At 48.9% G+C, this 12,715-nt stretch overlaps 1 pseudogene; it reads right to left on the bottom strand.

The window, feature by feature from the left end:
* Positions 1–3,993: 3,993 nt before the first annotated feature.
* Positions 3,994–4,257, bottom strand: LOC139000296 (calmodulin-binding transcription activator 1 pseudogene; annotated as a pseudogene).
* Positions 4,258–12,715: the final 8,458 nt, after the last annotated feature.

Here is a 12,715-nt window from a genome sequence, read left to right as displayed (position 1 = left end):
AAGATTTCACACCAGTCCAGGTGGTTTTTGAGAGTATGTTTATTAAAGCTGTGAAACAGAGAGCTTAAGGTAGGAGAAGCAAGAGGAGAGTGTCTAGAAAATGGGGGCCTTAGAGCCCATTTCAGGGGGTTAGTGTTATATTGTAAATCAGCAAGCTAGACAGAGGATGCCTTAATCAGTGAGCCAAATTTTGGAGCCTTTATTATGCTAGTGGTCTTGGAGGAGTAACCTCCTGAATCTGAGCAAAAACATGGAGGAAGCCTTCCCCTTTTATATCTTTCCAGCCCTTTGTCTCCCAAATAAGGGATTTTGCAGACCTTTTGCAGACTTTACAAAGAACTCTATGTAAGTTATTTTTGCAGGCAGCTTGTAACCTTGAGCACAGTACATTCCAGACAACAAATACCTGGTATGGGAGTAGCTAGAAGTGGCAACAGAGCAGCTTGCAAGGTCAGATAGTTGAACTTATTTTCCCTATTATTTAAGCAAGCAAATATTTACAGAAGCCAAAATAGCAGGGTTAAAATTTCAAACAGCACATTTTTCACAGAATAGGGATTACAGTAGCAAGTTGGAGTGCCTATGCATCATTAGCCTGGGTCAAGCTGTGTTGCCCGCTGCTTACCTTGTTGCAAAACTCGTGTCCCTTAGCGTTTAGGAGAAAAATAGCAAAGACATAAGGCAGCACAGATTCTTGGAGACCAGGAAGCGGCTAGCGAGGAGTAGCAGTCACGTGGGTCTCCTGCTTGTTTTAAAGCAGTTCATTTGCACGAGAGAAGGCTAAGGGTTACTGCCAGCGTTTAAATACTCGCTGCTGTGCCTCCGACTGTGGTGAGTCCACATGCATGGGGGATGCCCCACACCCAACCTGCTTCCCGCCCAAATGTAGGGTCTGTCCTCTGCTTTTGGCCCTTTACACACCGCCTGCTGCATGGGTTTTCTGCTGCAAGCCCGTCAGGGGCAGCTCTCCCACCCGACGAGATTTAAAGTCTCAGTAGATGACTAGAGTGGAGTCCAACCCTTTGCGTGCCGTTCCCCACATCTCTGTTCCAGGCCCTTGGAGTCCCTGTGGCTCCCCAACATGGGGATCTGCAGACCCTTCTGCCACCCACCCATTTAATAAGGGCCTAGAAGGGAACATTTCAGATCTTGCCTCTGGTGTGTCATCAGTTTGTTTCAAATAAATTGTTTAAATTCCCCCCATCTCCATCCTGCTTCCCCCAAAATAATGACGATTCCCAGGAAGCACAGTCTTTATGGGGTGGGACTTAATGGGGAAAGAACACGTTGTCCCCAGAATAGGTCACCTGCCCGCAGGGAGGGGCAGAGCAGTGACTGGGAGAGGGCGGGAACCAGGCAGGGAGGGTTCAGGAGGGAGACAGACACGTGGGAGGGAGAAAGAGTCAGTGAGGGGGCCCCATAGGGGATGAGGCAGGGACTGGACAACAACAATATGAGTGAGAGGGTAACTCTGGAAAGTATATAGGGGAGGAACAAAGTGGAAAGAGAAGAGGGTGGAGACCCAGAGAGATGAAGGGGAGTTAATAGGAAGAGGGGCCCAAGTGAGCAGAATTGGGGGCAACAAAGGAAAAGAGGATGGTTCTGAGAAAAGCTGGGGGGATGGAATGCAGGGACTCAGGGATGAAAAGGGGGGGGTTTAGGGATGATGGAGCAGAGAGAAACAGCATTGAGAGCCAGCCAGCTGTGGGTAACAGGAAAGACTGTAACAGCGGAAGCAGAGGAGACACAGGTGTGGGAAGAGAAAGATGAAGACCTGTGTGGAGATGGAAACAATCAGAAAGACCAGGAAGAAAGTAAGTGAAGGTGAAATAGGCTTCAGGAGTTTCATGATGCAGGTGTAGGGACAGACATAGAGAAAAGGGGAGAAGGAACAGGGGAGAGGGAGGTGAAACATAGGAAAGGACAACAGTGGAGAGAAAGGAAACAGACAGAAACAGATCAGAGACAGAAATACATAGCAGTGGGAAGGTCCGGAGCCCTGATCTGGATGAGAGGTGAGCTGATGGGATGTGGATGGTTAAGTTGTGATATATTGGCTTGTGGCTTTATGTTTAAATCAACATTAGCTGAATTGTTTAAACAGAGTTGCATAAGAGTGACAAATCTCCAGTTTATAAGGCTTATGAATTTTTTAATTACTTCCAACTGCAACCCTCATTTACTCAGCAGGGAGAGACTTGTATGTTGGTCATGGGTCCTTTTTCATTTCCTGGGATGGTAAGAAGGAGGTGGCCTGGGACAAGATATGACTGAGTCTGTTTCAAGCTCATAAAATATATTTTTTTTAAGTAGTTTTTATTCTTTTTTTTTTTTTAAATATATATTTTATTGATTTTTTACAGAGAGGAAGGGAGAGAAATAGTTAGAATCATCGATGGGAGAGAAACATCGATCAGCTGCCTCCTGCACATCTCCCACTGGGGACGTGTCCGCAACCCAGGTACATGCCCTTGACCGGAATCAAACCCGGGACCTTTCAGTCGGCAGGCCGACGCTCTATCCACTGAGCCAAACCAGTTAGGGCGACTGTTTGCTTTTTTAAGAGTTTATTTGTGGGGAAATGACAACATATGCTTGGGAGCAAGATCTCAAATATCCCCTGATTTGAACAAGTTTCATCTCAAAGGTATTTGAAGGTAATTTATTCCAAGTGTGGTTTAGAACAACAATTATCCTGAAAATTCAATTTATAACAAGTTTTTAGAGGGTTTTTTCTAAAGCAGTGTTACTGACCTCATTATCACCTGCCTTGTCTCATACCACATGTTGAGTCCCTATAAAAGGCTCTGGAATTCAGCCTTGTTGAGTCTTGGCTGCCCTGAAATAATAGCTTTTTACATAAATCTTTTCAACTATTAAGAGGAAATCAAATAGTTTCTAACAGAAGTGGTTCACATCACTCTAAATGTTCACCTTAAAACTGATAGGCGCTGTGCCTTAAAATGGGCAGGAAGCAAAGCTGTTCACAGATGTGAAAGACACTGGAGCATTTCTTTATTTTTAATTTTTTTCAATTACTGTATACATTTAATATTATTTTGTATTGGTTTCAGGTGTAAAGCAGTGATTAGACAATCTTTCTTACAAATTGTTCCCACCAATGGGTAATTCCAGCACCCACCATCTGTACTGATTATATTACATACTGTATACCTTATGCTGTGCTTTAACCCCTATGACCTCTTTCACTCCATTCCTCAACCCTTCCCACTCCAAATGTTCATATTTCTGTTTCTGAATCTGTTTCCGTTTTGTCTATTTTGTTCTTTAGATTCTAGATAGAAGTGAACACATGGTATTTATCTTGCTTTGACTGACTTCACTAGCATAATAAAGGAGCATTTCTAAATCTGGACAATAAGTTTTTAAAATATATTTTTTATTGGAGCAGGAGAGAGAGAGAAAAACATCAATGATGAGAGAGAATCATCATTTGGCTGCAAACCCCACTGGGGATCCAGCCTGCAACCTGGGAAAGTGCCCTGACCAGGAATCAAACTGTGACCTCCTGGTTCATAGGTCTATGCTCAACCACTCAATCACTGAACCATGTAGGCTGGGCTGGAAAATAGTTTTTTTTTTATCGCTCAAAGGGATCTATTTGAGAAAATCGGCATGTTACACTTTTTTTTTTTTAATATATTTTATTGATTTTTCACAGAGAGGAAGGGAGAGAGATAGAGAGCTAGAAACATCGATGAGAGAGAAACATCGATCAGCTGCCTCCTGCACATCTCCCACTGGGGATGTGCCCGCAACCCAGGCACATGCCCTTGACCGGAATCGAACCCGGGACCCCTCAGTCCGCAGGCCGACGCTCTATCCACTGAGCCAAACCGGTCTCGACATGTTACACTTTTGAGAGATGAAATGTTACAGCTTACACACCAAAATTAAAAACTGAAATTAAAAAATGAAATAGTTACCAAGGTAATGCAGGACAGGGGATCAAAGGTGAAAGGTCACACATTATTAAAAAGAAATCCGAAAGGACGGCTGCATCATAATCTCATTAGTGTTCCAACGGTGCTCTGGTAAACTTGAACATTTCGGCAGACATTCAAGCAACTTTTTCGGTAAAAGGACTTTTACATGACTCCTATTTCTGTTCCCAGGGTCACCTTCCAAAAGTGGCACGGTGTTGAGAACATAGTAGGTGCTGGTTCCGCAGAATACACTTCCGGAAACACACTTACCGCTTGTTTTCAGCAGCCAGTTCCCCTCTGCGCGCCACATCCTCCTCCTCCTCCTCCTCGCGACCGGGACTCGGAAAGCGCACCTGGTACCGCCGGGGCCGAGGGCCCAGGGAAAAGGGTTTTTGCTAGCAAATCCCAGAGAAGCTCAGGGCCCGCCCCCGTTCCTTCCACAGCCAGGTTCCTTCAAGCTTCCTCCTCGTCACTGCGCATGCCCGGTCCCTCCTTAGGCCACGCCCCCGCAGCTAACCTGCGATCCGGGCCACTCAGATACGGGCTTTTCCTCCGACCAGTGGCAGCCGGCAAGCTCCAAGCCCCGCCCCCTGGGCCGTGAGCTCCTCCGCTAAGGCCCCGCCCCCCCGGCCGTGCGCTCCTCCGCTAAGGCTCCGCCCCCCGGGCCGTGCGCTCCGCCCCAGAAGGCACCCCCTGGCGGCCCAGCGCCATTTTGTATGAAGTCGAAGGTGGGAGGTGAGGGCAGCAGAGGGAGGGGAGGGCACGCTGCGGGGCGGGACTTGCCGCCTTAGTTTCACCTGCGCGTCACCGTCCCGCCCTCGTCGAGCCGGGTTTGCTGCTCCCCGTGGACCTTCCAGTCCCCTCAGCCGGCCCTCCGGGCACCAGACTCCTCCCGGTGTGTGAAATGGCTGCCACGGTGCTCCCTGCCCTTGCTCTTTTGCCTTTTGGTCCACTAGTGGCGACTTTTGAGTCGTTTTTGTTTTTTTTCCCCCCCTTTCATGAACTCTCGGCCTGTCCGGCGCCATTAAAGTTCTTCCGGGAACTGGACTTGTGCCACCCCCTCGCTGACTAGGCCCCTGGCGGCCGTGTCCCCACCCGGGGGGCGGGGGGTCCATATCCTCTCCCTGGTCCTGGGATCCTGGCGACCCCATCCCAGTCCCGAGACCCCCCGCCGCCCAGACCGCTGTCCTCGCGTCCGAGGGCCCCTCAGGCCTTATTTTCGTCGTCGCTGCTGGTCAGGGCCGGCCTGTGACCTGAAGGTGAGTGTGGGTTCAGTCCCAACACTGCGGCTGCGTGTGCGTGTGTGTGTATGTGTGTGAATAAGTAATTTTTCTGTCAAAGAACAGGCTTTAGAGTTAGCCGCCATTTCGGACTCATGATGTGGCAGGCGCCATCTTGGCCCATGTGACTTGCAGCTCCCCTGGGGGCGCCATTTTGAAATGGCAAAGGTCAACCCCTTTAAATTAGCCAATTGGGTAAGATTCGGAGCCTCAGCTCCGATCACGTGTGAGGAACGGATCACAGGTGTCAGGAATAAAAGGCCGAGGGGCCGCCCGCTCAGCGTGCGTGTGTCCGGGCCCCTGTGCGCGCGCACCCTCCCGCGGGAGTGAAGATAGTGGCCTTGCCGCCTGGCCCCCGGCTGTGCTTTGTGCTCTACCAGGACCCCTGATTTTGGGGTCTCGCCTTATGTGTGAGAGGGAGAGCGATAGAGAGAAGGTGTCACCAGCAGGGCAGTATCATCTGAAGGAAGGGGGCGGGTGGACTCACTTGTTTGCCTCTGATGGCAGTTTTCTGGCCCAGGGTCCCTCCTGCAGCGTGGGCAGCAGACAGGCCTTTTCTGAGCGCTAAGTGGTGAGGTGTGTGTATGTGGTTTGGCACAGGAAGTTGATAAACAGTATATTTTCCATATTCACTGCTAAACACTATTTTAAAAAATATTTTTATTGATTTCAGAGAGGAAGGGAGAGAGAGAAACATCAATGGTGAGAGGGAATCATGGACCAGCCGCTTCCCGCACACCCCACACTGGGGATCGAGCCCGCAACCCGGGCATGTGCCCCGACTGGGACTCCAGCTGTGACCTGGATCATAGGTCAGTCAGTGCTCAACCACTGGGCCGGGCTGTCGGTATCTTTTTTTTTTTTCCTGTCGTTGATCCTCACTGTAAGATATTTTTTTCGTTTAATTTTTAGAGAGAGAGTGGAAGGGAGGGAGGGAGAGGGAGAGAGATACACATACAGAGAAACCACTGAGCCAAACCAGCGAGGCCCAAATTAATGATTCTTTATGTGAAAATGAACCCAGATGTCTTCCTGAGACTGTATTTTACAGGCTTTGTTATCTGCACCTGATAGAATATTCAAAAAATAGAGAAAAATAGAGCTATTTAAAAGGTTCTATTTTTTTAAAATATATTTTATTGATTTTTTACAGAGAAGAAGGGAGAGGGATAGAGAGCCAGAAACATCGATGAGAGAGATCGATCAGCTGCCTCCTGCACGCCCCCAGTGGGGATGTGCCTCCAACCAAGGTACATGCCCTTGACCGGAATCGAACCTGGGACCCCTGTGTCCACAGGCCGACGCTCTATCCACTGAGCCAAACCGGTTCGGCAAAAAGGTTCTATTTTAAAATAAAAATACACTAATTGCTCTCAGAAGAAGCATATAATTAAATAGAAAGTACATTATATTTAGATTTTTTAAAGTTGATTTTTAGAGAGGAAGGGAGACAGAGAGAAACAGATATTTGATTGGCTGCCTCCTGCACATCCCTTATCAGAGATCCAGCTCTCAACCTGGGCACATGCCCTCATGGGGATGGAACCAGCCACCTTTTGGCGCACGGGAGGATGCCCAACCAACTGAGTTTATAACAATTTTTGAAGTTTTTCCCCCCTTAAAGCAATGCTTAGTGACGTCATTATCACATGCCTTAATCCTCAGCATCTCACATTCCAGGTCCTATTCCTATTCTAGCCTCTAGAACTCAGCCTTGGGGGGCTTGGCCTCTCTGCTGACTGGGGTGTAGGAAAGAAAATGCTGTTTTGCGGGGTGTCGGTGGGAAAAACAGGAGCATATTGCCAACCACGGAAAGGGAACCTTGGGCGTGAAGCCGGGTACTCTCGCTCCAGTTCCGCCCCTCTGCCTGGTTAGTTCCCTTCCTGGTGGTCACTGCACGTGCTGGCCTCCCCAGGTCCCGCCCCCTGTCGCACGCGCTCCCTGAAGCCCAACTTACCCCTGTTCTTTCCCAGCTTTTATTCCCTGCCCTCACAGCGCATGCGCACCCTTTAAGTAGGTCCCGCCCCCGGAATTCTCCACTGGCTTCCGGGCCGTTTCCTAGCACCGGGAAACGAGAGCCAGGAGGGAAGGTGGCACTGTGTGTAGAGCGTAAGTTTACGTTTTTCTAGTTTAAGCCTCCGTTTCACCTTCTCCCTTGCCCTGCCGGGTCTGGGGTTTGACCTGAACCTTAAAGTCCCCGCAGCCGGCGCCCCCCATCTATATTCTGGCCTCGCCGGGGGACCCGCCCCCCCACCCCCGCACCCCCGCGCTTCCCTTCAGTTTGAAATGGCCCAGGGCGCTCCCTTCTTGGTTTCTCTGCTTTCGGTCCACAGAGACCGCCTTTCATGTCGTTTTTGTTCTTAAAACCTAAACTGAACTCTAACTGGTTTGGCTTAGTGGATAGAGCATCAGCCCGAGAAACTGCAGGGTCCCGGGTTTGATTTTGGTCAAGGGCTCAATTCCCGGCCCTGGTTGGAGCGTGTGCGTGAGGCAGCCAATCAATGTGTCTCTCACATTTCTGTCTCTCCCCCTCCCTTCCACTCTCTCTTTAAAATCAATGGAAAAATATCCTCGGCCCTCCTCCCCCCAAAAGATGGATTTATAGCCAGAGGGTGGGGCAGAAAAGCTATTGACAAAAAACAAGATAATTTTGGGGGCTGTGACATCTTTGGGGGAAGAGAATGGGCAGTGATTTTTATCATACAGGATACTTCTTTCTTTGGGGGATGGACAGGGCCCAGGATTGAACCTGCAACTCAGGTATGTGCCCTTGACTGGGAATCAAATCTGAGACTCTTTGGTGCACAGGCCAATGCTCTAACCATGGAGCACACCATCCAGGGCAGAAGAGCCTTTAACATTGCAAGATAAAGACCCACAGAATCATGTCAACGCTGTGCCCACCTGTAAGCCATTAACTGAAGTAGAGGCCGCTTATTCCAGGAGCCTTGCGTTGAAGGGTCATGGCTTCACCTGGCCTTGTCCATGCTCTCTACCTGAAGCCATAGAGTCAGTCTGGGTCTCTCCTACTCGGATCACTATGGGGACTTTGGGTAGGGCTCCTAGGGGCTGTCTCCCCGGCACCAGGTAGTTTGGGGTTTGGGCATGCCCTGGGCACACTGGTCAGACCGACGACAGAGCTGAGTCTGCCTCTAAGTCAGAGGGAGAAGGGCAAGTCATCCAGGATCCAAACATTCAAAGGACTGTAGATTTTGGTATCTTGGCTGTTATCTTTTTCTTTAAATTCTTTGATTGAAGAACTTTCACCCGGCATCTGGTTTTGCATTGCTGCAGATCCAGTAATTGCTCACATTACAGAAAAGTAATTATATGTATACATTATGAAATGATTACAACAAACTTGCTAATGATCATACCATTAACTCCCATGGTTACCATTTGTGTGTGTGGTGAGGACATTTAAGATGTACTCTCTTAGCCAGTGGCAAGTATAATATCCACTAGAATTAGCTAGAGTCCCCATGCTGTAGTTTAGAGCTCAAGAATTTATTGCTTCTGCATAACTGAATCTTGTATTTCTTTTTTTAAAAAATATATGTTACTGATTTTTTACAGAGAGGAAGGGAGAAGGATAGAGAGTTAGAAACATCAGTGAGAGAGAAACATCCATCAGCTGCCTCCTGCACACTTCCTACTGGGGATGTGCCCGTAACCAAGGTACATGCCCTTGACTGGAATCAAACCTGGGACCCTTCAGTCCACAGGCCGATGCTCCACCCCCAGAGGCAAACCGGCCAGGGCGAATCTTGTATTTCTTGACCAACATCTCCCATTTCTCCCACAGTCAGCTTCTGGCAATCACAACTGTACTCTGCATTTATGAGTGTGACTTTACTAGGTCCACGTTTAAGTGAGATAATATGGTATTTGGCTTTCTGTTTTGGGTTGTTCTGTTTAGCATAATGTCCTCCAGATTCGTCTATGTTGTCCCCAATGGAAGGATGTCCATCTGTTTTGAAGAGTGAATCACATTCATATACATTTTTCTTTATATCATCATATATACAGTTGTTTCTCCATTCCTCCTGGACACCAGGGAAACAATAGTGAGATGCTACTTTCTGCGTTCTAGAAAAGCTAATTTAAAAACAAACCCTGTAACACTACATTTTAGTGAGCACGTGAGGAATTTCAGTGACCCTGCATTGCTGATGGGAGTGTAAAAAGTACTTCCAGTTGGGAAAACTGGCTCTTACTTGTTTAAACATGTCCTGTCCTGTTACAATAAATGTAAATGTAAGCACAATGACAACCCTGAACTTCTCAGCTACTACTCCTTTCTGTATCCCTCAGTTCTTATTTAGCTCCTGTTGTATACAGACATCAAAAATCAATGATAGGGGCCCTGACTGGTGTGGCTCAGTCAGCCCATGCACTGAAGGGTCACAGGTTCCATTCCTCCTACCTGGGTCACAGGTTCCATCCCCTGCCTCCAGCCCCCAGTCTGGGTGCTTTTAGGAGGTAAACAATTGATGTCTCTCTCCCTTCTCCACATCCCCCTCCAGGGAAAAAAATCAATGGAAAAATATCCTCAAGTGAGGGTTAAGAACAACAAAACCCAATATGGCAAACAGAAGGTGAGAGAAAGGCAGGACCAGCATCTTGGTGCTCATGGTTATTGTGGGACTCCTGGTGCCCACCCCCCAGGGTGTTTTGAGGATTAACTCAGGTGATATGGGTGAGGTTCCCCTCACAGTGACCATAACCTGCTTGTGAGCCCATACTAGCTGCTCAGTAAGCATGCATTGGTGAATGTGTGTATCCTCGTTTGCCAGAGAGACCTGCTCAGGTGTTACTGCCTTGACTAGCCTTTTATAAACCTTCCAGTGCCAGCAAGGCACGTGGCTCCTTTAGGGTAGTGATTGTGGCCTTTACTGGGAACTGACAGCAAGTAGTAACTCCTTTACTGGGATCTCCACAGATGCTGGTTGTGTGAGATGAGACGGTGGTGCGAGGGCTTGCAGCGGGCTTTCTCTGATGTGGCGCTAACAAGAAGTCTGGGGGAGCCACAGCCACCAACGGGGAACTTGCTAGCGGTGCCAGTCATGGGCCCCATTGCTGACCAGGGGAATTGGGGTCTCCCAGTGGGGCTGGAGCACCAAGGGATTTATATGCACATTGAACATTGAGATGCAACTTCTGGCCGTGCTTGAGAGCTGGGTTCACAATAAACGTCACATCATCACCTGCACCCTTCCCCACAGACTGTTGGTCTGTGTTTGGCCTCAGTGTTTAATGAGGTGATTCTAAGGTGAGACCAGCATCGGGCATGAACGAGGGCTCTGAACATATTCGTGAGAATTGAGCACAGCCCTTGGTTCAGGGAGGTAACAAGTTGCTCTGCCTGGATTTGAAGGGGCAGGAGCACAGCCCACATGCTGGTACTATAGCTCAATGTGTGGCGGCTCCCCCCTCGCAGGACAGGCAAGGGGAAACTCCTGTTTGGTCTCCATGTAGGAGCTCACTGTTCCTGACTCTCCTGTGACAGAGGACAGGAGGGGTGGCCCTTTCAGCATTCCAGGTCCATGTGACTGAGTGTGGTGGAAGCGGATGAAAGGGCAGTGCTGACAGCTTTGGGGGCACATTCTCAAGATGCAGACTCCTTAGAAAACAACCCACAGCAGGACCAGGACCACATGGCTGCGTCTCGGGTGTGCTGTGGGAGCTCCAACCAGGGAGCACCCTGCTGTTCTTTGCTAGTCCTAGAAAACCACTAGGGCAGTGGTTCTCAACCCTGGCTGCACATCCTGATTTCTGGGCTTCATCCTCCGGAAATTCTGTTTGTTATGGGGTGGGGCTACAACATTAGTAACAATGTTGTAGCAAGGTTGAGAACCACTGCACTAGGGGGACCCTGGAAGGAGAGACCAAGCCTTTATTACTAACACCTGGGGAAGACCAGGTGGCAATGGCGCTGGACGGATGAGTTTCTGTATGGCCAGGGTCTAGTCAGCTAGGCCTTATCTAAGCAGAGGGGAGACCTGCTGGGCACAGCCTGGTTGCAGTCCAAGGACAGTTTGGGGAGGCTTGTTAGCCATCAAGGTCATGAGAAACACTTGGGTATGAACTACTCTGCTTCTTGTGGCTGCTGGCCAGGGGGACACCTTTCCATTGACTGGGAGGAGGAATCGGGCCATATCCTCGCTTCATCCCACAACAGGTAAATGTTCTGTCCACGGTCACAGGCTGTGTCTGCTTTTCCTCCTACAGTTGGTGGATTTAGAAACTACACACATTTACTTCTTTACTGATGGCCCTGTAAACAAATCTGTTGACTACTTTTTTCTTTAACAAAAAAGTCTTTATTGTTGAAAGTATTACATATCCCCTTTCCCTCCCCCCTTTGGCCCCTCCTCCAGCCCATCCCCCGCCCCAATCCTTCAGCCCCCTATTGTCTGTGTATGGGTTATGAACATATTCATACAAGGTCTTTTTATTACCTCCCACCCACCCACCCTTCCCTCTGGAGTTCCGCACTCTGTCCCATGCTTCCTTGTTTCTGGGTCTACTCACGTATGAGTGAGATCGAAGCCAGCTCTTTAGGATGTTCCTCTTTCATCTGAGCTTTTCTCCATGCTGTCCCTCCTATCTTCTGATACGACATAAAGGATTCCCACCATGAACTGATGACCTGCAAACACTGAAAAGGTTCTGACACACCAACATGGGGGGGTGTTGGTAACAAGATTCCCACTTGATTCGAAGGTGGACTGTGGCCTGGGTTATCAGTGAAGAGGAACATTTCATATTTAGGCCCCATCTTTTGTTGTTGTTGTTAACCCTCACCCGAGGATATTTTTCTATTGATTTTTAGAGAGCGTGGAAGGGAAGGGGAGAGACATCCACATAGGTTAGTTGCCTCTCAAGCACCCTTACCAGGGCCGGGATAGAGTCTGCAACTGAGGTATGTGCCCTTGACTGGAATCGAACCTGGGACTCTTCAGTCTATGGGCGATGCTCTATCCACTGAGCCAAACCGGCTAGGGCTAGGTCCCATCTTGATGTGGCATTAAAAATTTCATTAAATCACACAATTGTCATGTGGCCCAGAACTACAAGTTCTGAAGAGAGCCTTGCTTTCTTGATTGCTTCAAAGAAAGTGAAAAATCAGACACAGGCCAAAACCAGGACTACAGGCTTTATTAGAGAAGGACCTGCCGGAGCTGCTGGGCTGTCTCCCAAGGGGAGGACAGGACAGCAGCACGTGCAGGGGTGGGCACACCTTTTGAGGGGCGGAATGGAGGGGGGGGGGGCCTTAGTGTACTCGGCAAACACTGATTGGTGGCTTACTGCATTGTCCATAATAGGACAAGGGCTTAGGTTATTTGGCAGGTGTGGATTGGTGGTCCAATGTATAGTCCATATAAGGTACATGGTTAGGCGCTCGGGTATTTCCGGGCTGCTTGTTACGTCATACTCCACCCACCAGTTGGGGGAAGGGAGGATCTATCAGAAAGATTGCAATTT

This window comes from Myotis yumanensis, unplaced genomic scaffold, assembly GCF_028538775.1.
Source record: "Myotis yumanensis isolate MYYU_CA2020_CCGP unplaced genomic scaffold, mMyoYum1.0.hap1 SCAF_23, whole genome shotgun sequence".
In the NCBI taxonomy this organism is placed as follows: Eukaryota; Metazoa; Chordata; class Mammalia; order Chiroptera; family Vespertilionidae; genus Myotis; species Myotis yumanensis.
This window is presented reverse-complemented; position numbering and strand designations above follow the sequence as displayed.